Raw genomic sequence first — 22,951 nt, forward strand, 5'->3', positions numbered from 1 at the left:
TGGAGGTGTGCTTAGAGATGTAGGGGGCGTCTGGCTTTCTGGGTTCTCCCAGAATTTAGGGTTGGGTTCTTCCTTTTCTGCGGAGCTCTGGGCTATTCTTTCTGGAATCAATCTTGCTAAAAGGCTGGGTGTTAAGAGGCTCTCTGTGGAGTCTGATAATTTGGAAGCAATCAAAATGATTCTGAGAATCATTCTATGGGTCTTAACAGTCGCAACCTCATCAAAGCTATTATAAGGCTTTGCTCCTCCTTTGAGTTCGTAGAGTTCAGACACATTTTTAGAGAGCAGAATCGTGTTGCTGATCGCTTGGCGGCAGCGGGCCATGAAGGGACGTTAGGCGTTACTACCCTTCCTGTTTCCCCTAGTTTCATCTCTCATCTTCTCTTAGAAGATAGGATTGGGGTTAGCTTCCTTAGGCTAATTCCTGGGTAGTTTGTTGTTTTTCGTTTTTCTTTTCCTTTTCTACCAAAAAAAAAAGAATAGTATATGGTCCAAATGTGACCAAATGATAAATTAGTGGCCAAATATTAAAATTTTAAATAAATCAGAGTCTAAATAACATTTTATACCAAATTACAAATTGTAATTTGTAAGTACATTTCATCTTGTAATTAAAAAATAAAAAAATTTAAAAATTTAAAAATCACTACAATAACAAAATAATAGTTTATACAATTTTTCCAAATATGAAAATAAGTTCAGAAAAAATGTACATGTGTTGTCAAAAGAAAGAAAAAAAAATAAGAGAAAAAATGAACAAATAAATGTTGATCTAAGGAATTGCCTAAATTGAGTTAAATTTCTTCAATTTAAATAGTTTATGGTCTAAATGTGATCAAATAATAAATTAGTAGTCAAATATTAAAATTTTAAATAAATCAAAGTCTAAATAACATTTTGCACCAAATTACAATTTATAAGTGAATTTTATAATAACTACAATAACAAAGTAATAATTCATACATTTGTGTTGTCCAAGAAATGAAGAAAAAATAAGAGAAAATGTGAACAAAAAAATGTTATTCCAAAGAATCGAACCCTTGCCTTTGTAAACATCTCCATTATATCTTTATCATTCACTCTAGCAATATCTTTTTGTTAATATTTAAATATATATACCTTTTAACCATAACTTTTTTTTAACAATTATCAAATTTAAAAAAAATTCCGATCGGAGGCCCCCGAAAGTCGGAGGCCCTAGGCGGCCGCCTCGGCAGCCTCCCCCTAGAGCCGGCCCTGGTAACAACCATGACTTGAGTTGAGATAGTAACAAGCTTAAGCAAAATCCCATTAGAGAGCACTAGTTTTTTAAAATTTTGTAGAGTCAAAAATAAATTATGAATTAATAACATGTACCAAAATTGTAATTTATAGACTGAAAGAGTAAATTAGCATATTACTTTTTGAAATATCAGAAACATTGTCACTTGCGAAAGCATGTGTGTACTACAACCATTTCTATCAATGGGTTGTGACTTTCAATTGCTTAGAATTTAGATTTTAAGGAAAAACAAAAAGGTTGTTACCGTTCTATAACAAACTAAATTATGTTATAACCACTCTAATGGTTAGTTATTACTACACATAGGATAGTAACAACAAAATAATGACCACTAGACTAGACTTGGTCTTAGCGGGTATCAAATTGAATTGTTTTTTTTTTATAAAAGGCCACATATCATTCCATTAACTTAGAGTTTGTTTGGATGGAGGTATTTTAAAGTAAGTGAGGGTAAGTGAGGGTAGCTAATCTTGTTTGTTTTGAGGGTAAAAGTTATGTTTACTTTGTTTTTAACAAAGTAAGCATTATTTTGTGTGTTTTCACCATTGGATTAATTTTCTAATCCATCATCTAATGGTGAAAACACACCAAGTAATGGTACTTTGTCAAAAACAAAGTAACCATAGAAGGCACCTTGTTTTGAGGTGTAATTGAATGTAATAGTAAGTGAGGGTAGGTGAGGTGAAATTTGGTTGATTTTCTTTACACCCCAAATTGGAGGGTAGGGAGGTGACAGATTTTTCTTTTCCAAAATTACCCTCTATATTTTATTTTAAAATAAAATATTGTTTGGATATAAAAGTAAATTTGTATATACAGTAAAACCTCTATATAGGAATACTCTATATAAGAATAACCTCCAATTTGTTATAAAAAATTTCGGTCCCAACTTGGGCCGGTTATAAATAAGAATAACCTCCCAAATGTTAATTGTTATATATAATCCAAGTCCCACCTTTAGAAACTATACCGCTATATAGGAATAATTATGTAAATAATGTATATATGTATTAAGGATTTAAACAAAATTTATTAAAAAATTTAAAAATTATTGAGATTAAATATGAGTTGGCACACAAATTCCAACTTTAACTATAAATTCTTACCATTTTCCCATAAAACTCTTTTCTTTATGTATCGGAAACTAAACTCAAAACTCTTCCGATTCTTTAGGTATTGGAAATAAAACTCGTAGACTTGATATGCTAAACATTAATTTGTTTTATTAATCTATTCTATTGTACATTGATATAAAAACTAAATCAATGTGTCAAACAACGTTGCATAATTACTTTTTGAATAATAAAAATTAGAGAGTTCTTATTGTTGTTAAATTTATAAACTTTAAGTGTTGATTTTTTTTTTTTTGGTACCAAACTCTATATAAGAATAACCTCCCAATTGTTATACAAATTGTCCGGTCCCAAACGTATTCCTATATAGAGGTTTTACTGTAACTTACCTTACCTTATTTTACCTTACCATCAAACCAAACACAATTACATTATTAAACCATCACTTACCTTACATTCTATCCAAACACAACAAATTATTTCATTCACTCCACTTAACTTACCCTACCTTACTTTACTTTAAAATACTCTCATCCAAACAAGGCCTTAATAATACAAAATAGAGCACCAAAGAAGGAGTAAAACCTCCATCCCATACAGGTAAAGAAGGGAAGAAAATACTACAAAGAGCAATACATAGACTACAAAGAGCACTAAAAACCAGAAAAAATACAAATACATCAAACATAAAAGTCATATCCTTCTCGTAAGTCAAAACCTGTTGGAAAACCGTTGTAATCCATACTCCACCCTTTAGGCTCTTCCGGACGTTCGGATCTGAATCCTTTTTGTTTGTGCATCCACACAGATCTATAGATTTTTTTTTTGAAAGATATCGTGAACTTGGTTGAAAAAGCTTATTGAACCTTGAATAGGTTAATTTAAAACACTATAGTTTCTCTGCGGTTAGCAAAACCACTGTAAATCCCTTAATACCGTTAAAATGTAAAGGTATTTTCAAAAATTTCTTTTTTAATCACTTTTTTACTCTCTTTTTTGAAATTTCAGAATTTTTAAAATTTTAGATTTCTAAAAATCTAAAATTCCAAAAATTTGAAATTTCAGAAATCTGAAATTTCAGTTAGAATTTCGAGAATATTCTGGAATTTTAAATTTCAAAAATCTGGAATTTTAAAATATTCTGAAATTTCAGAAAATTTTGGAATTCCATAAATCTGAAATTCTAGAATTTTTGAATTCTTAAAAAAAGACAAAAAAAAGTAGAGGAATAAGAATAGAAGGAGGAGAAGTAGAGTTAAAAAGTACAAAAGTTACAAAAAAAAAAATTTCCGGAAATAACCTTCCATTTTAACTGTTAAGGGATTTGTCGCGTTTTTACTAGCGACAAAAAACACATAAGTTTTTTTTTTTTTATGAAATTAACCTTAGATTCTATTAAGCTTTCATCTAACAATGACTGGTGAAATTCATTTAGTCAGACATTAGCCATGTGAAAATCACGGTCAATGAAAACCATCGTCATATGGGATTTGGAAAAGTTTGTTTAAATTGATAATTTTTTATAATTCTTCAAGTTCAATTATATTACGACATACACATACTCGCAAAATTTGTGTAAAAGGCAAGATAAATTAAAAATAGAAAACTAAGGAATACAAATTAAACAGAAATAATAATAAAAAAAGGCAATCGAAGAAAAAGCTAGAAAAAATGAAAAATAAAATAGAATGATATGAAAAATAAAAACAATAATATTATTTTAGTTAAAATGTAAGGATATATGAAAATATATATTATAAAAATATGCGAATGATATTAATATTATATTACAAAGTAAATATATAAAAGAAAACAAGTTAGCCCATGAGTCGAAAAAGTTAGCCACATCCATATATTCTAACCACGGTAACTTATTTAACTTGTATAATCCAATTCATCTAAAAAAAATTAATGTAACATGTCATAATCAATCATAAACCCACCCAATCCATCAAATAATGTCCTTGTTGTAGCCTGAACTAAACAATAAATTTGTTAGACGGGAGATCAATTGTTGAACTTCTGAAGGAAGGCGGTCCTTCCAATCAGGATGATGACCGTCGACGCTCCTTGAGGATCGAACCTCCTAGGTGAAGGTTGAACGTCCCTAGATGAAGGTTGAATGTCCCTAGATGAAGGTTGAACGTCTCTGGATGAAGGTTGAACATTTCTGGATGAAGGTTGAACGTCTTCTTTGAGGATCAAGCCTCTTACAGTGTGGGAAGAGATCTTCCCACAAACGCTCCGATGCTTAAGTTAGATATCGTAAAATATAGTATTCATTTTTCTCTCTAAAAGCCAACCCCTCCTCATTAATTGAAAGACTACTTATAGGAATTGAGGAGGAAGTTACCTGAATGGTGGTTACCTTGGAGTTATCAGGAGGATATGGTTTTGAACGTGGGTGTAGTTAATAAAACCTTTAGTTATGTGTATTAGGGTTATATCAATTACTCTCCACTCTTATTTTTGAATTTTTTCAAGGATAAGAGTAATAAAGAGTTTACTATAATAAATTGAAGATGGTTAAATTAGCTATTGTATACATTTCTTGTATAAATTTCTAATATTTTTTCTCTGTCTGTATCATTTTTTATGGACGGGTGGCACGTATGATTCCTTTGAAGTCAATAATATAGAGCAGAGATTAAGACAATAAATCTAAATATAAACATAAGAAACTTTAAAAAAAAATAAGAACAATATTTAATTATATAGATCTAGTAGGTGGAAGTGAGTAGGTAATTTTTAATTTTTTGATAAGGATAAGGATTTGTTACTCCTATAATAATGATGGGCGTACCGTTTAAAGAACAATATTTAATTGCAAACTTATCAACAAACTATAATAATGATGGGCGTATCTGTTTTTTAGGGTTAAGGTGCAAAAATACCCCTAACGTTTTGAGTCAAGAGTAATTTTACCCCTAACGTTTAAAATGGTGCAATTTTACCCCTAACGTTTGTAGCCAAGAGCAATTTTACCCCTAACGTTGATAACTTGGGTCAATTTCAGACATTATTATAAAACACAAATATTTTTGTTCCTTATTTTACACAAATTTCATATCAATTCGTTCTAAAAAAAGGATTCCATGTTTTTGTAACTTAATAGTAGAATTGAAGATTAATATTTATAAATTCGGTGAATTTTTTGAATTTTTTTTTTGTCTAATTCGTACAAAAGATAGTATTTTTTTTTATTTTTTTCACATCCCAACATATATTTGTGATTTGTTAGTGTTAAAATGACGCACGGGTGAAGTGTAGATGGTGAGATTAATGACCGAGCAGACAGTTTGATGAATTATTTCTAAAATTGACCCAAATTATCAACGTTAGGGGTAAAATTGCTCTTGACTACAAACGTTAGGGGTAAAATTGCACCATTTTAAACGTTAGGGGTAAAATTACTCCTAACCCAAAACGTTAGGGGTATTTTTGTACCTTAACCCTGTTTTTTTATAAGGATAAGGATTTTTTACTCTTTATCTCAACAAACTATAATAATAATATATATTAACAAACTAAAATTAGAGTCCTATTCTACTTAGGATATTAGACACATGTGATATTTAAAGCACATAACAATCATCATTCATCTGCCTCCTCAATTGCACTCTGTTTTCTTTTACGGCGTTTTTTATTTTTTCACAGGTATGTATTTTATTTTTTATTTTCTTGTATATGAGAATTTATTATATCCTCTATTTTACCTTTTGCAACCCACAAATAGTCGTTACGAGGCAGAAACGACAAGCCCATTAAATCTCTGGTGCCTTTTCTCCTTTCCTCTTTTTCGATTTCCAGTATTTCGAGTTCCTGCAATTTTTTTTATATATAAAAATTATATATATACTTTTAAGTAGATTTATATGGATTGGACATTAGATTTGTGCAAGTTTAGAGGGCTAACTGAATATTTTATGCAAGTTAAGGGGACTACTAAGATATTTTGAAAGTTCAAGGCAAATCAAACTTTTTTAAATAAGTTCAGAACAGAAATCATGTATTAAGCCTAAATGGAGCATTATTTATTGCATCACCGATCTCACTTCTCATTAATTCATATATTTGTATTATAGACAAGCGAAAGGGTGATTTGATCCTTTTGAAATGTAGTAATGAAAAGACAGAAGGTCTTCTTGGTATTAATAATTCAAGCATGGGTCCTTGACTCTCACACAATGTTTACTAATTATTGCTTTGAAAACCTTTCTATTTGGATGTCAATTTCATACTTCTCAAAAATTAAAATTACGAAAGAGTTTTGTTGTCATTTCAATTGTTTGATTAAATGTGGAACGCAGATGCTAATTTTTCAGCATTTTGGTTGTGTTTCAACCATTTCTGATGTGTTACTGGTTCGATTTTGCCCTCGGAATGGCGAAAAAACCCGTTTGTTTGATGCTAATGGCCTTTGTTTTTAATCGTTTTTGAGCTTTTTCTTCCGTAGTTGGCTTGTTTCATTGAAGAATATTTATCATGGTTTGTACCAAGCAAACATTAAAACACATATCCGAAGCATTGGGGCCTCATTCCTTGGACGTTTTAGCTTTGTGTGTTCCTACTTGCCTATCAAAAGATGATGTTCATACTTTCAAGACAAAATTCTCGTTTCCATCTGATTGGGAGGGCCGCCTCCCTCCAGACCCGAAGACCTCCTTTGCCTTTGTTCCTTCAGAATCATTCGTTATACATGAGGCTCTACTGGAGATGGGAGTTCATTTTCCTTTACCTTCTTTTTTCATGGAGTTTCTGAAAAGCAACAAATTGTCTCCGTCTCAACTTCATCCTCAAGGATGGAGATTGCTTGTAGCGTTTTATGCTCTTTGTAATAAAAAAGGAGTAGTTCCAGTCGTCAACCTTTTTCATCTTTTTTACATTCTTAGACCTCTCAAAGATAAATCCGGGCGATTTTCTCTTCAGATGACCGATATGTGCAATGATGGATTATTTATTGACGATCTTCCTCCTATCGAGCGATATGAAGATAGATGGATCCTCGTGTTTCCTCCTAAAATGGCATGGAATATTCCTCTTCCATAGAGTTGGTGTTGGATTAGAAGAGGTGTCTCACGGCCATCGCATCCCAAGCTTTTATGGAGATATTCTTTCGAGATTCCTGTTCTTCAATATGCTAAAGTCCTTTCAGCCACGCTTTAAATGCTTTCCGTCGTATCACGACTGGTTGGGGAATTACATCTTTGATACATGTGAAAAATGGCAAGACTTTGAGTTTTAATTCTTCATCGGAAGAGACAAATATGGCTCCTAAATTTATAAATATGGCATCTGCATCCGACTCCGTAGATGATCCATCCTTGGTCGAGAAATTTAGCGTTTCTTCAATGTCTGAAATGTCGAAAATTTCTACACACACCATATTTGAGCTTGGTGAATGACTTAAGTTGATATAGCAAATTATATTTCTAAAAATAAAGTAGCTTTGTTAACTTTAATGCTTCTCTTATTTTTTTTACAGGTATGACTTCCACGCCTGGAAAATTTGCTCTCATCGCTTTAAAGACGGGCAACCAGAAACGTAGCAGAGAAAATGTTCATGATTCGGTAAATTCTAGAGATGATACCTTAACCTCTAAAAAGGTTAAACCTATTGATGCATCTGCCAATACAGATCCTTGTAAGGAAGCTAAAGCCGACTCATCAAAGATGGGAGATCCCCAAGTTGCTTTTGAGAGTGGAGTTGAGAAAGATATTTCCAATTTACACGCAAACACCTTCCATGCTGACAAGGGTGGCTCATATTTCTTCACACCCTAAAACCCCACGCATTTCAAGGAGGACACTTCGGTCAGAGTCCTTAAATGACATTCGTCCATCTTTTCCCTTGTTAGATAGACCTAAATCATTCTGGAAGCTATACAGGGATGAACCTACCATGTCTCGTTCTTTAAACGATGATGATTTTAGAGTGTATCCTGGGTTGCTTGATACAGATTCTGTTTTTCTTCCTGGGGTAGCTTCAAGATTAATGTATTCTTCCATTCTTCCTCGAGATGAAGAAACATATTTTAAAGATATCCAGCAAAACATGGATTTAGCCGAGCGCCGGATCGTTGAGGTGATAGGCTTATATATATATATATATATATATATATATATATATATATATATATATATATATATATATATATTGTTTTCTTTTATATATAAAAAACATGTCTCTTTACCGCTTCTTATTGTTACAGGGAGCTCAGCGTGCTTCTCTTGCTTTTGGGTTTGCAAGATCATGGAAGAAAAAACTCGACGATTGTCTTGCTCGCAATGAGAAAATGGATCAGACTATCAAAGATCTTCAAGAGCGGAACCAAAAGCTAGAGAGTTATCATACATATCAAGAGAAAATGGAGCAAACCATTAGAGATCTTCAAGATTATAACAAAAAGCTGCAGTCTGAGTGTGACCATTTTAAAGAGGATGCTTCTAAATATTCAGCCATGGTTGATGACAATAAGAAGTTGGGAGAGAAGACTTGTAAGCTTCTTAACGATGTTACTTTACTCCAAAGTGAGTTAAACGTTGAGCGTGAGATGGTTCAAAAGTTGAAAGGAGAACTTAAATCGGCGCACCCTACCAGCGTCCAATCATATAGAGAATCTTTTGATTGTTACCAAAGGAAATGTGCCGTAGGGGTCTCATTTAGCAAGACAGGTTTCTATCTAGCTCGCCAAATTCTTGAGGAAGAACATGGTCGAGCGTATCCCGAGTTAGTGTTCTCAAAAACTGCGTCAGTTTCTGAATCCCGTCCATGGCAAAGTTTCGACCCCGACGAAGAGGATGTCATCGCCTCTTTTAATAAAGGTCTCTATGATGATTTGGAGAATCTTAGCGGGCCTTGGACATTTCACGGGAAGAATGGGATTACCGAAGATGAAAAAATAGCTGTTTTGCAAAACCTGGATGAAGATCATGGAGTTGATGAGGATCTTGATGATGATGATGATGCCTCTGCCACCCCTGCTTCTTAGAGATACATTTTCATTTTATTGGAAAACTTTATCATTTCCTTTTGTTTTGGAAACCTTTTTGAGTTATATTTATTTAATCTTTCCGGCTCCCCAATCACTTGGAATTCAATCCGAATTAAATGTGATTTTGATGAACTTATTTATACTGCTTGCATTATGGCAAAAAACATGTCTTCCCCCATAGAAGTTGTATTTTCTCCATGCCATATGTCTTAACAGTTTTAATGGAACACAACTGCATGCATCATGGTAAAAGCATGAGCTTTTCCTATACCATGTGTCTTAACAGCTTTAATGGAACACAACTGTGTGCATCATGGTAAAGAGCTATCTATACCATGTGTCTTAACAGCTTTAATGGAACACAACTGCGTCCATCATGGTAAAGAGCTATCTATACCATGTGTCTTAACAACTTTAATGGAACACAATTGTGTCCATCATGGTAAAGAGCCATGGTAAAGAGCGTATCTTCCCTCGTAGAAGATGGGCTTTTATTTTACCAGCTTTTATTTTACCATTTTCCTTAACACATTTGGAAAATATGTTAAAGCTTATTAGCATAGAATGATAATCTTTAAAGATTTATTAGCTTTCCTTCAGCGTTATATAATAAATTAAAAGCATGAATAAAATAAGCTGATAAACAAATGATAAAGATAAACACACAATATTTACGTGGAAACCCCAATGTGGGGAAAAACCACGGGACCATAATTACGGCATGAGTATCTTTATTCATAATAAGTGTTAATACAATTGCTCTGGAAATAGAGCTTCAAGTGATTTGCATTCCACGTCTTATGAATCTTTTTTCCTTCTATCGTTTCGAGTAAGCAAGTTCTAGGTCCAACTATCCTTCTTACCCGATACGGTCCTTCCCAATTTGGACGAAGCTTCCCTTCTTCCAAATGTGCATTGGTTATGACTGTCTTTCTCAGAACAAGATCTCCTTCTACTAACACTCTTTCCTTCACCCTTGAGTTGTAGTAACGAGAGACTCTTTGTTGGTATGCTGCTAACCGTATGCACGCTTGATCTCTATGCTCATCTAACAAATCCAAGTTATCCTGTAGTACATCAGAATTTGATTCCTCGTTAAAATCATCCATTCTTAGAGAAATTGCTCCAATCTCAACAGGGATCAAAGCTTCCATTCCATAAGCTAGACTGAACGGAGTTTCTCCAGTTGGGACTCTTTTGGTTGTTCTATAGGCCCAGAGGATTGATGGAAGTTCATCCGCCCATGCTCCTTTCGCCTTATCCAGGCGCATTTTTAAACCTTCTAGGATTGTTCGATTGCTTCTTTCTACTTTCCCATTGGCTTGAGGGTATGCTACTGAAGCAAAGCTGAGTTGGATATGAAGCCTTTCACAAAAACCTTTGAATGAATCACAATCAAACTGCTTCCCTCTATCTGTGATTATCACCCTTGGTAGCCCAAATCTGCATATGATATCTTTCCACACCACGTTTTCTATCTTCTTCGCAGTAATAGTAGCTAAGGGTTCTGCTTCTATCCATTTTGTGAAATAATCTGTTGCTACTATCAGGAATTTCCTTCCTCCGGTTGCTTGGGGAAAAGGTCCTAATAAATCTAATCCCCATTTTGCAAATGGAGTTGGTTCGATTGAGGTTCTCAAAAGTGAGACTGGAGCACTTTGAATGGTTGCAAATCTTTGGCATTTATCACACGCTTTAACCTTCTTTAAAGCGTCATCCCTCAAGGTAGGCCAGAAGAATCCACTACGCAACACTTTACTTGCTAAAGCTCTTGCTCCCAAATGTTGCCCACATATCCCCTCATGTATTTCAGCTAGAGCGTAATATGCCTTTTGTGGACCCAAACATTTCAAAAGTGGCATCGAGAAACCCTTCTTGTATAGGACATCATTTATCAAAGTGAAACGTGCCGCTCTTATCGTCAGTTTCTTTATTTCCGCAGCTTCAATGGGAAGCTCCCCCGTCTTCAAGAATTTTACAAATGTTGTTCTCCAATCTTGTATTTCTTCAATACATGCTACAATTTTTTCCTCTATGCTCGGCCTTTTAAGTTCCTCCAAATGCACCATTCTTCCTTTTGTTTCCATTGATGATGCAAGCTTTGATAAAGCGTCTGGGTGGCTATTAGAAGACCTATTGATTTGTAGCAATTGGAAATCTTCAAACTCTCGAGATAAAGATCTGACCTTTCGTAGATATTTAATCATGATAGGTTCCTTCGCCTCATACTCTCCATTGAATTATTGAACCACCAACTGTGAGTCACTGTAAGCTGTTATCTTTTGAACTTGTAATTCTTTGGCAAGTTTCATTCCTCCTATAAGGGCTTCGTATTCTGCAATATTATTTGAACTTGGAAAAGCAAAACGCAAGGAGTATTCGATTATTTCTTGCTCGGGAGATATCAATACTATCCCGGCTCCACTCCCTGTTGAACTTGATGCTCCATCAACGAATAATTTCCACGTGTGCCCATTCTCTCTTGCCACTATTCTCTCGCCAGTGCATTCCACAATGAAATCGGCTAAGACTTGTCCTTTGATCGCTTGTCTAGGCTCAAAGTTGATGTCGTATTCTCCTAACTCAATCGCCCATTTCATAAGACGTCCAAAACATTCAGGTTTCTGCAATATTTGCCTTAGAGGTTGATTAGTTAATACCACTATGGAGTGAGCCTGAAAATAAGGTCTTAACTTCCTGGAGGCCATTACTAGTGCAAGTGCAACTCTTTCTGCAAAAGGGTATCGAGGTTCTGCTCCTTGAAGTACTTTACTGACGTAGTAGATTGGCTTGTCAATTTTTCCTTCTCTTTTCAACAGGACTGCACTCAAGGCCACCTTGCTTACTCCTAAATACAATATCTCACCTGGTTCTGGCCTAGTCAAAAGTGGTATTTTCTTCAAGTAATCCTTTAATTCTCCAAAAGCTTTTTCACATTCCGTTATCCACTGGAAATTTTTCCCTGCTCTCAAGGTTTTGAAGAAAGGTAGGCTTTTTTCCGCAGATTTAGACAAAAATCTATTCAACGATGCTAATCTTCCTGTTAAACGTTGAACTTCCTTAATGGAGGTGGGAGGCTTCATCTCTGAGATGGCTTGGATTTTTTCTGGATTTGCCTCAATACCCCTTTCAGTTATCATATACCCCAAAAATTTTCCTGATTGTACTCCGAAAGTACATTTGCTAGGATTTAACTTTATATTATGGGTTCTCAATACATCGAACACCTTGTCGAGCTTCTCTGCATGCACTTCTCCTTTCTTGCTTTTAATGATCATATCTTCCACATACGCTTCCATGGTGTTACCCAATAAAGGCTTGAAAACTTTATTTACCATCCTTTGGTATGTTGCTCCTACATTTTTAAGTCCAAAAGGCATAACCCTGTAGCAGTATGTGCCCTTCTCAGTGATAAATGCAGTTTTTTCTTCATCAGCAGGATTCATCTTGATTTGATGGTATCCTATGTACGCGTCCACGAAGCTCAATAACTCGTATCCAGAGGTTTCATCTACCATTTTGTCAATTGGAGGCAAAGGATATGAATCCTTTGGACAAGCCTTATTTAAATCGGTGAAATCTATGCATATTCTCCACTTTCCATTGGGTTTCTTCACCATCACAATATTTGCAAGCCAATCCGGGTAGTAAACTTCTCGAATAAAGTTTGCCTCCAGTAACTTATCAACTTCTTCTTCTAAAGCCTTTTGCCTCTCCGGAGCGATTCTCCTTTTCTTTTGCTTGATTGGCTTGATGTTTGGATCAACATTCAAGTGGTGGGAAGCTACATCCACGCTTATGCCAGGCATATCTGTAGGAACCCAAGCAAACACGTCTACATTTCTCTTAAGGCATGCGATTACTTCACCTTTCACTTCTTCTGACATTTTACTTCCAAAATATGTTATTTTTTCCGGATCATCTTCTTTCAATAGTATTGCTTCAACTTCTTCAACTGGCTTCGGTTTTGGCTTGTTATCAGATTCTTTTGAAATTGCCATTGTTTCTGCACTTATACCATGTTTTCCTTTAATGGAAGAAACGTAACAATTATGAGCTTTCTTTTGATCTCCTCTCACTTGCCCTATGCCGTTTGGTGTAGGAAACTTCATCAATAAGTATCCTGGCGATATCATGGCTCTCATGCCTATAATTAATGGTCTTCCTAGTATCACATTGTAGGCTAGAGATATAGATTTTACTACCATAAAATTCACCATCCTTGTAACATTACAAGGTTCCTCGCCCAACGTTATTGGTAATTGGATAGACCTTGCCACCTGGACAGCTTCCCTTGAGAAGCTAAAGAGTGGAGCTGACACCTTCTTCAATCTATCCAAAGACAAGTTCATCTTCTTAAAACAATTCCAATAGAGGAGGTTGACCGAACTCCCACTGTCAATGAGAATTCTTTCTACTGGGAACTTCATTATGGTATCGGAAATCACTAAAGCATCATCATGGGGTATAACCACATTTCCTTGATCCGCAGGGGTAAAAATTATGGACTCTTCTTCTTGGACTTTCATCACATTATTGACTTCATAAGCTTGTCTAGCATAAGCTTTCCTTGATGAAGAGGATTCACCAGCCAAAGTTTCCCCTCCAGAGATAACATTTATTGATGGATACGCCGGCTTGTTATCAAGAGCTATGGCTTTATCTTTTTTGTCTTCCTTTCCTTTGGCATATGTTCGACCATCCTTTTCTCTGTTTTCCATGTATCTTTCTTCCTTTAAGTTTCGTGGTTTTTCCCCTCTCCATATTTCTGCATAGACAAAATTTTCAAGCTTACCTTGTCATACCAATGATTCTATTTCATTCATCAATTGCCTACATCGATCAGTTGAGTGACCATGAGTTTTGTGGAATCGACAATAAGCATCCGTAAATTTGCCCATAGTTCTGTCAGTTTTGGGAGGGAATGTAAGGAGTCCGGATCTTTCAATGGCTGCCAGGATATTGGAACGTGGTTGGAGTAAAGGTGTGAAATTCTCATATCTCAACTTTGGAGCATGTCTTGCTTCATTTCTTCTCCCATTTCCCTTTTTTACATCATCAACCTCATCCCTCTCCTTCCTTTTTTTATCTTGATTTCCTCTCGCCCCTATATTGCTCATCACATCTTCGGAAAGGATGAATTTATTAGCCCTACTGAACAAATCGCCCAAGGTTGAAGGTTGAAGGTTGATCATAGGAAAGAGATTTTTGGAGATCCCGCAATCTTGTTCCCTGAAGTACTCCCGCAACCGCCATTCCAACTTGGAGATCATAAATCTCGAGAGTTGTTGAGCGATTTCCGCAAGTGCACGGTATACGTTGTAGTAATAAAAGATATCGATCCCACGGGGAACGTTTTTTAACAAAAACTTATTTTGAATCAGTTAGATTTACTTTAAAGGTTTATAATATGTAAAATCGTTTAATTGGATTTGGTTTTGAAATCGCTAGAGTAAGAATTAGATTAGAGTATAACAAATGTTAGAAATCACTTCTGATTTAGGGATAAATTTACAAAACAGAAACGTTTAGTTCTTTAGAAAAGTAAACAAATGTATTCGTTTGCATTAAGAAAAGAAAACAACTTTAAACTTTGTATAAATTATAACATTGAAATAAACGTCGATTCCTCTAATTTTAGGGCTTTGAACTGCAGTCAATCCTCCTACGGTCGGGTTAGATCGCTACCTTAACCAAATTGATACTCTACTGATGATATAAATTTGCCTAAGTGTTCAACAAAGTTTCCTTGTAAAGATTTTGAATTTAACTACGTTTTAATGAAAACACCAGAACTCACTTCGGATCATTTACCAAAGTGCTACATAAAAATCTATCGAATAGAATGAACTTTATTAGATGAAATATGAATTTGATACAAGTTTACAGAGAATAAGAAGCATGAAAACATTTGACGACTTGCAAGTGAACGGGTTGTCAATCCTTTCCTTGGGTTTCGTTAGAGTTTGTCAGACTCAGGGCGGATCCTCTACTCAATCTTCTCGCTGTAACTTCGTAATAGAGATACGGTCGGCTACTACCAAAATGTAAACTAATATGAACAAATCTAAATGCTACTGTGTTTGTAATTATTGAATAAACAATGTGTGTACATCATATTGCTTTTACAGAAATGAACTCTAAACTCTGAATCGCTTGACTCAGAATTCCTGCATTAATTCTATACTAATCTTCTCTTTTTTCTATATCTCCAACTCTCCATCAATTCTTTATTTATAGATGTTGAAGAGTCGTGATTGAAGTGTCGTGTTCGTTGTGAAGGGTCGTATCCTCTGCGAAGAGACGTTTCTATCCACCCGAACGAACGCATTTCGTCGAAAACGAATGTGTGCGAATGGCTCTCCAGGAATTTCTGAACTTGCCGAGAATGCAAATTCTCGGCCGAGAATGGGGGAGCAATTATTTGGTCTTCGAAATCGTCAAGGGAAAAAGCTGGTGACGCATGTCGCGACCGAGAATGGAGGATTCTCGGTCGCGACACGGAGTAATTTTCGTTTCCTCGACCTTTGTCCTCGTCCTCGTTTTGGCGTGTTTGATCTTTGTCGTCTTCGACTCCTTTTGTAGGGTTTTTCTTCTGTTTTTAACCTCTTTTCGTTCCTATTTGGATTTTACCAAATATTTTAGGTACCTTGTAAGAAAGAAACATATCTGAAAGTAAAAGTATTCTAAACAGGTATAAATAGTATGAATTCGAAGCAAAACTGATGTAAATATTAATGATATTTTAGGTATATTTTGGGCTTAACAAATCTCCACACTTAATCTTTTGCTAGTCCCGAGCAAAATTTCACTGAATTTATTCTTTAATTAATCTCTTTATGAACATAGAACATATATCTTGGTATTACCTTTTAAATTAGTTAAGCCGAAAAGACTAACTTCGCATGGCAATTTTATACGCAAAATATCAAACTAACTTAGTATAAAGGCGATATATCATTCGTCTTGTATTTTCAATTTTGAATTGAAGTATTCGGGACGATATAAGCACGCATGTTAATGAGTCTTTCGTCTCAAGGCTTTTCAAAGCACAAAATTTCGTTTCCCAAACCTAAACTAATATATGAAATATATTAAATGAATAAGTACTTGGGTTAATCTTATTTACTTAGTTACGCCCGAGATAAGGGTGGTCTTGATCGTAACCTTATACGTATTTTATTGCTTTGTGTTTGCTTAAGAGGTACCAACCATGCCATGGGTGGAGGCAATCGTTACTTTAAACTTAAACACGCTTAATTTTTTTTTTTTTTGCTTTTAACGTTCCTTCCATACCTCGATTGTGATAAGGGTGGTCGCAATCGTGGCCAAAAGTAAACGGTACTTAATTTTCTTCCCTTTCATACCTCGATTGTGATAAGGTTGGTCTCAATCGTGGCCAAAAGTTAAGAATTCAACTAATTGATTAATTAATATGAATGATAAAATTTAAATTGTAAATTGGGAAAAAGAAAGATAGCACATTCATCCTATATTGACTTAAAATTCAACATGTATTATGGCTAAAGTTTCCTTAAAAACTTCAATTGGTGTTAATGTAAGACGAAATCAAACCGAGCTAAAATTGTTAGTTCAATTTAATGCCTATAAACCTAATTGAAAATTTAAAATAAGATTTATTGTATCATGAATTGCATGATATAAGATAGAGATTGAAATAAAGAATTTATTACTTAAATACATTCACTCGAGACGTTTTTACTTAAAATCGTATCGAAGATTTGTGAAAAATGAAAAAAATTATTACCCGTATAGAAATATTATTTCTAACGATAATGATAACCTAAAAATAATCATAAGTTAAAATATGTTAAACATATGAAAATATACGTTTTATAAAAATAATGTTAAATAAATTGTGTTGCAATATATGTTGCATTTGCATAAAACAAGTGTTGCATTTATAAATGTTGCTTAAAAAAATTTATTCGTTGCACTTATTCGTATATGTATAAATGATATATGTATATCTCCTCCCATACTTAAATTGGACCATGTCCTCATTGGTGCAAATATGGATATAACATGAAAAATAAGCACGAAATAAAGCATACGAAATAAAATATAAATTAGCAAATAAAAAGCATTCAACATAAAATGAAAATTGTACGAAGCATAATAATTAGAAATATTGTACCAAACTGAAATCGAAAATCAACATAACAAGATGAAAAGAAAAGATAAAACCTAAGCATTAGGCGGGGAATCCGGAGGGGTTGGTGAAGTTTCCACATTTCGGCGACGGAAGAATGAAAGCATCCGATGCCGTGTTGACTTGTGCTCGCGCCTCAAAGTATTGAGGTTGTCATTCATCACCATATTATTCTCCACCAAATCATCAATTCTTAAATTCATTTGGCGATTATTGGAATTGATTTGGTCCAAAATCCGCCTTAAATCCACCGGATCATCATCTTGAGGTGCTTGGGGTTGTGGTTGTGGTTGCGGTATATCTGCCTCCTCCTCCGCCGCGCCTCCTTCATCGGTACCTACAAATTGGGAACTTGAAGCGCCTCCACCCATAGTGCCACGAAGATGGGCAATACGGGAAGCATATGAAATAAAAACGGGAGGAATCGAAGTAAGCAATAAGTGAGCCCGCTCAAGCGCCGAAATGTCCAAAATCGGAACATACCCATGGTAGGTGGACATGTCATAATCGGCTAATTCACCCCGTGCTCCCAAAACAATTGCAGTGATAAAATTACTGAGAGGGAATTAAATGGTATGAGCCCTCGAAGCACGAAATAAATTGTCAAATAGCATACCGATGCTATCAACCCTCAAACCCTTAAACAAACAATCCAAAACGAACAAATCCCGAACTTGAATTTTGGAGCTCTCAACACGACCAAATAATGAAAAACTCAGAAATTTATGAAAGAAGAACACACAACTGTCCTTAATTAACTTGCTTGAGGTATTTTTGGAGTTAAAATATTCTTGATCCGAAAGACTTTGCCAAATAGAGTCGTTATCAAAATCCTTAGGCTTGTCATAGAAATCACTAGTAGGGAAACCAAACATATTCCCCATAGCCTCATAATCTATGGTATAGGTCACACCATTATTTCTAAAGGAAATTGATGTTTTCTTCTTATTCATGGTCAAAGTGACCAAAAATTCTACGACATATTCCGTAATACGGGGAAAACGCATAGAAACAAATGCTTGCCAACCCAAAGTTTCAATGAAAGCATCAATTCTAGTAGAGAAATCCAATGGTCTTACCGAATCGAAGTCAAGAAAGTGCATATCCACAAACCCCCGTTTGGAATTGGAAAAGTGAATGAATCGAGCGGCTTCCTCCTCCGTTTCAATGTCAAAATAGGCTCCGCAACGTATACGAAGGCGATTAGCTTCCGTAACTTGAGGCTTGTGACCAACACGCTTTGTTCTAGGCATATTAAATGGTATTTAGGGTTTGCAAAGAAGAAGAAGAAGAGATGAAAAAGGGAGAATATCAAAGGGTGAAGATGAAGTAGGAGTTGTAATGAGGAATTGAATTATAATTGATTAGAGAGGGTAAAGAATAAATTGGGAAGAGTAAAAGTAATTTATGGGGAAGAGTTTAGAGTAGGGGATTGGGTAAAAGGTGAGGTGATGTGAGGTTTGTGTAAGGAGTAGGTTTATATAGGGTGAAATAGGGAGATGTATAGGTAGAGTAGGAATAGGAATAGGCTCAAAATATGTCAAAAATCCGGAATGAATTGCCCTACAGGTCGCATGTCGCGACCGAGAATTCTGATCCGCGGTCGCGGCACGCGATTTCAGAGATTTTTTTGCTCTGAATTCGGCCTGTTTTTGCTGGACTTACCGAGAAATGGAAATTCTCGGCCGAGAATCGGTCCATTGTGCTGTTATAAGTGTATTTTGACTTGGTTTGTGCAATTTCTTTGATTAATTGTGTCCAGAATTGAATTAAAACTGTACCTGCACTTAAAAACTTAAATGAAAAACATTAAATACAAGGAAAACCAAAGGTAGCAATGTTGATAAAAAAAGTTTATCTTTGTAAATGAACAAAATATCATATCATATTTGCAAACTTTTAAACCACCACAAAATGTACAAATCGGGGATTCTCTATCCGGTACCGACCCACCACGGGGTTTGAGACTTGAGGCCATGCTCGATATCTGCATCAGTAGGCCACGGACTGAGGTTTCATGGGTCAGTCTGATGATTCTCTGCTTCTTGACACTGTTTCTGTGTGTCCCGGGGGAGCCTGTCTGTGACTTCCGTTTGGTATCTGTGATTCCACAGATTCAGAGTGGAGCCTGTCCCATGGCTCTAACCTTGAGGAGATTTTTCTATAACTTATTTCTTAAATATGACAATGATGGGAGATAATCCAAATGGCTTAATATATGAAGACCCTCTAAATTTGGTCCATAAAAACGACTGGCCTTTTAAACTTAGAAAGTGTCTTGTTGGCTCTCTGAATTTGCTTAAAGTTGTATAATTAATTTTTTAAGTCCACGTGACAAAATAAGAGAAAATTTGAACAAATTGAAATGTATATCAAGTTATGGAAGTTCAGCATAACAATAGATTACTGTAAGCAAGTTCATGAGTTAATATATCATTTAAACAAACTCAGATTATCAATTGGTAAATTAAGAGACCAATATGACACTCTAAAAATTCAATGGTCAATGGGTGGGGTAAGGATAAATATTGCAAGGCTCCTTTAATCCATGTCTCAAATCATATACTTAACGAGATGATATAAGGAGATAAGATAAGCTCATACGATTTTAATATGATTAAAAATTTCATTCTATACCTTAAATCAATATTATATAAGTGTTAAACAGGGTAATGAGAGAATATTTTACTCTCATTAACTCGAAACTTTAACCTCCAAATTGGGGGTTAATGGGAGTAATCGAAACTTTTTTAATAGAGCCAACTTTTAACTCTCATTTACATTCCATAAACTCCCAAATAAAGTTAATTTTTAACCAATGTTTAAAGCGAAGGCCACTTGGGACCCCTTTAGGCACTTGAAATTGAGAGTCCGTCCCGATTTTCTCCGATTTGTCCCTCTAGGCATTTTTTGATCCTCGGACGATCTTTAGCCGACTAGACTCCGCCTAGACCGTCTTGATGCCGCCTAGACCACTAGGTGCCCCCTGAGCGACGATGAACAAAAGAATTTTTTAATATGCATTTATTTTTTGCTTTATTAGAATTCACTTTTGAGTTGCTTCAATTATATTGTTGTTGAAATATTGATGTTTGCATATTTTTGAAGATACATGTTATAAATACACATATTTTTCTATATTAAATAATTTTATATTATTATTGTTAGATAGTATAATACATATTTTAATTAAATTTATATAACAATTTGTTTATTAACAAACAAAAAATAAAAAAATACAAATCTGATTAATCCTCGAGTGCCATGTCCGCCCGACTAGCACTGATAGGGGTATTTTTTCCCTATCTTTTAGCGTGATTTACGGGTTAATTTTAGAAGAAATAAATAAGTTTAATTACAAAAATAGAGTGTTTTAATAAAATAACGGAATAAAAATAAACTCCGCACTTTCAGTTAATTTTCCTTGTTTTTGAGTAATTTAGGAAATAAAAGCGTCAAGCTAACTCGGCTCCTGAGATTTGTATTTCAGGTACGAGCAAGGAGTGAAAATCCACTCAATACACGAGGCGCCCCATCCCTTACGCAGGGCGTGAAACATGGAGTCAGAAATAATTGCCCTATCCACAGGCACCACGCGGAATCTAGTCAGCATACGTGAGGCGTATGCCAACCTACGCGAGGCGTATGACACATGTCAGAAATAATTAGCCTAATCCTGAAAGTCAGACTGCATGGTCTCCCTGGGTCAACTATCCCTACGCGGGGCGTACTACCTTACACGCGGGGCGTGTAAGGGAATTCTTCAACATAAAAGTTCAGAGACTCATTTACGCAGGGCGTGCCTCAAGATACGCACGGCATAAAAGGACCAAATCAAGCAATAAAGAGTCAGAGTCTCGAACACGCAAGGCGCATGCCATTCTACGCGGGGCGTGTTTTGAGACAACAAGATCTGGAATTGGTCCACATGCAGGAGATTTCTGACGGAATGGGCACACACGCAGGGCGTACACCACCATACGCGGGGCGTATTATGGGATTTCTGCACAAAATTATGTTCCTCTATGCTTGCACCTTATGGAATTACAATCTTGCCCCTACCTTGATCTATAAATAAGAGTGACTAGCACTTATTTAGACACTTTAGACCATACACATTAGACACCTTACTTCTTGTAATTCTTGTCATTTGATTTTGTTTTTAGGCTTTATATAGCCAAACTCTTCCATCTTGAGAGCTTGTTCGTTGATTCCGGAATTCCATCCAAGTCCCGCTCCATTTCCGTACACCAAGCTCAAAAGCTCCACCATCCAAGTCCTAAGAGACGGCTTTGAGTCCGGTTAGCTAGTTCCGAGGGTGGATTCTTCCCTTTTCACTTGCTAATTAGCTTGAACTCATCCTATGTACTAGGCTTGGTTGTAATTCATATTTACATTCTCCATATTTATAATTTATGATTCATAATCTTCTTTTCTATATATGTGTTGATGTTTATTACTTGTTTTGATATTCATAATTGATTATTGTGTAGGAGAACGCGATTTCCGACGCCATTCGGGCTATCTTTAGGGATTCATATAGGCGTTGCCTTACCGGAAGTGACAATCCGGAAACCGTAGGAATTGACAAGCCACGGAACTTACGGGCCCTAATTTCTGGTCCCAAGCATTAGACAGGCCTTGATTAGGAACCACGTAATCTAAGTACTTCACGGGTCGGTTACACTACACGTAGTCGTCTTTGCAAGAACAAACCATCAACCGTATAAACATTAGAAGTCGTTATTTGTCATGGTTATAACTTATCACATCCACATCATTTCATAGAGTTTTGTTATATAAATTCGCCTCACCCGTAGTTAGGAGTAGTTTGTAGTTGGTTCCCACATCAACCCCAAAGTATTCACCGCTTAAATAACGTATAAAACCGAGTCGTTTAATACTTGCAGTTATAAATCCCGCGGATTCGATACCCGGTCTTAACCGGATTATTACTTGATATGACGGGGTACACTTGCCCCTAAGTAGTGACGTCTAGTAAAGATAGAGCATTTAGAAAGATCACATCTATAGTCATAACGCACTTATCATAATTCACATATTTTGTCGTAGAAAACACTACACTAGACGGCACGCATCAAGCACCTAACGTTTTTTACAACCTTGCTTTTAACCTTCATTTCCATTACTTTTGATTACCGTTCCATTATCCTCATAGCTCCCAAACAAAGTAGCAAATTGGAAATATAAAAACCAAATTAACAAATTAGAAATCCTCAGAACAACCAGGAATGTTCATATGGACCTTAATGACCAAGTGAATTTGGTCATTCACCATTAGATCTAGACTTATTAAATCTAAGCCGTAGGATTCTTTCAATCTCCACCTTAGGATTCTAATAAGCCTAGATCTAACGGTGAATGATCAAATACTACATGATCATTAAGGTCTATGTGATCAAAACCG

Source organism: Euphorbia lathyris, chromosome 4 (genome assembly GCF_963576675.1).
Source record: "Euphorbia lathyris chromosome 4, ddEupLath1.1, whole genome shotgun sequence".
In the NCBI taxonomy this organism is placed as follows: Eukaryota; Viridiplantae; Streptophyta; class Magnoliopsida; order Malpighiales; family Euphorbiaceae; genus Euphorbia; species Euphorbia lathyris.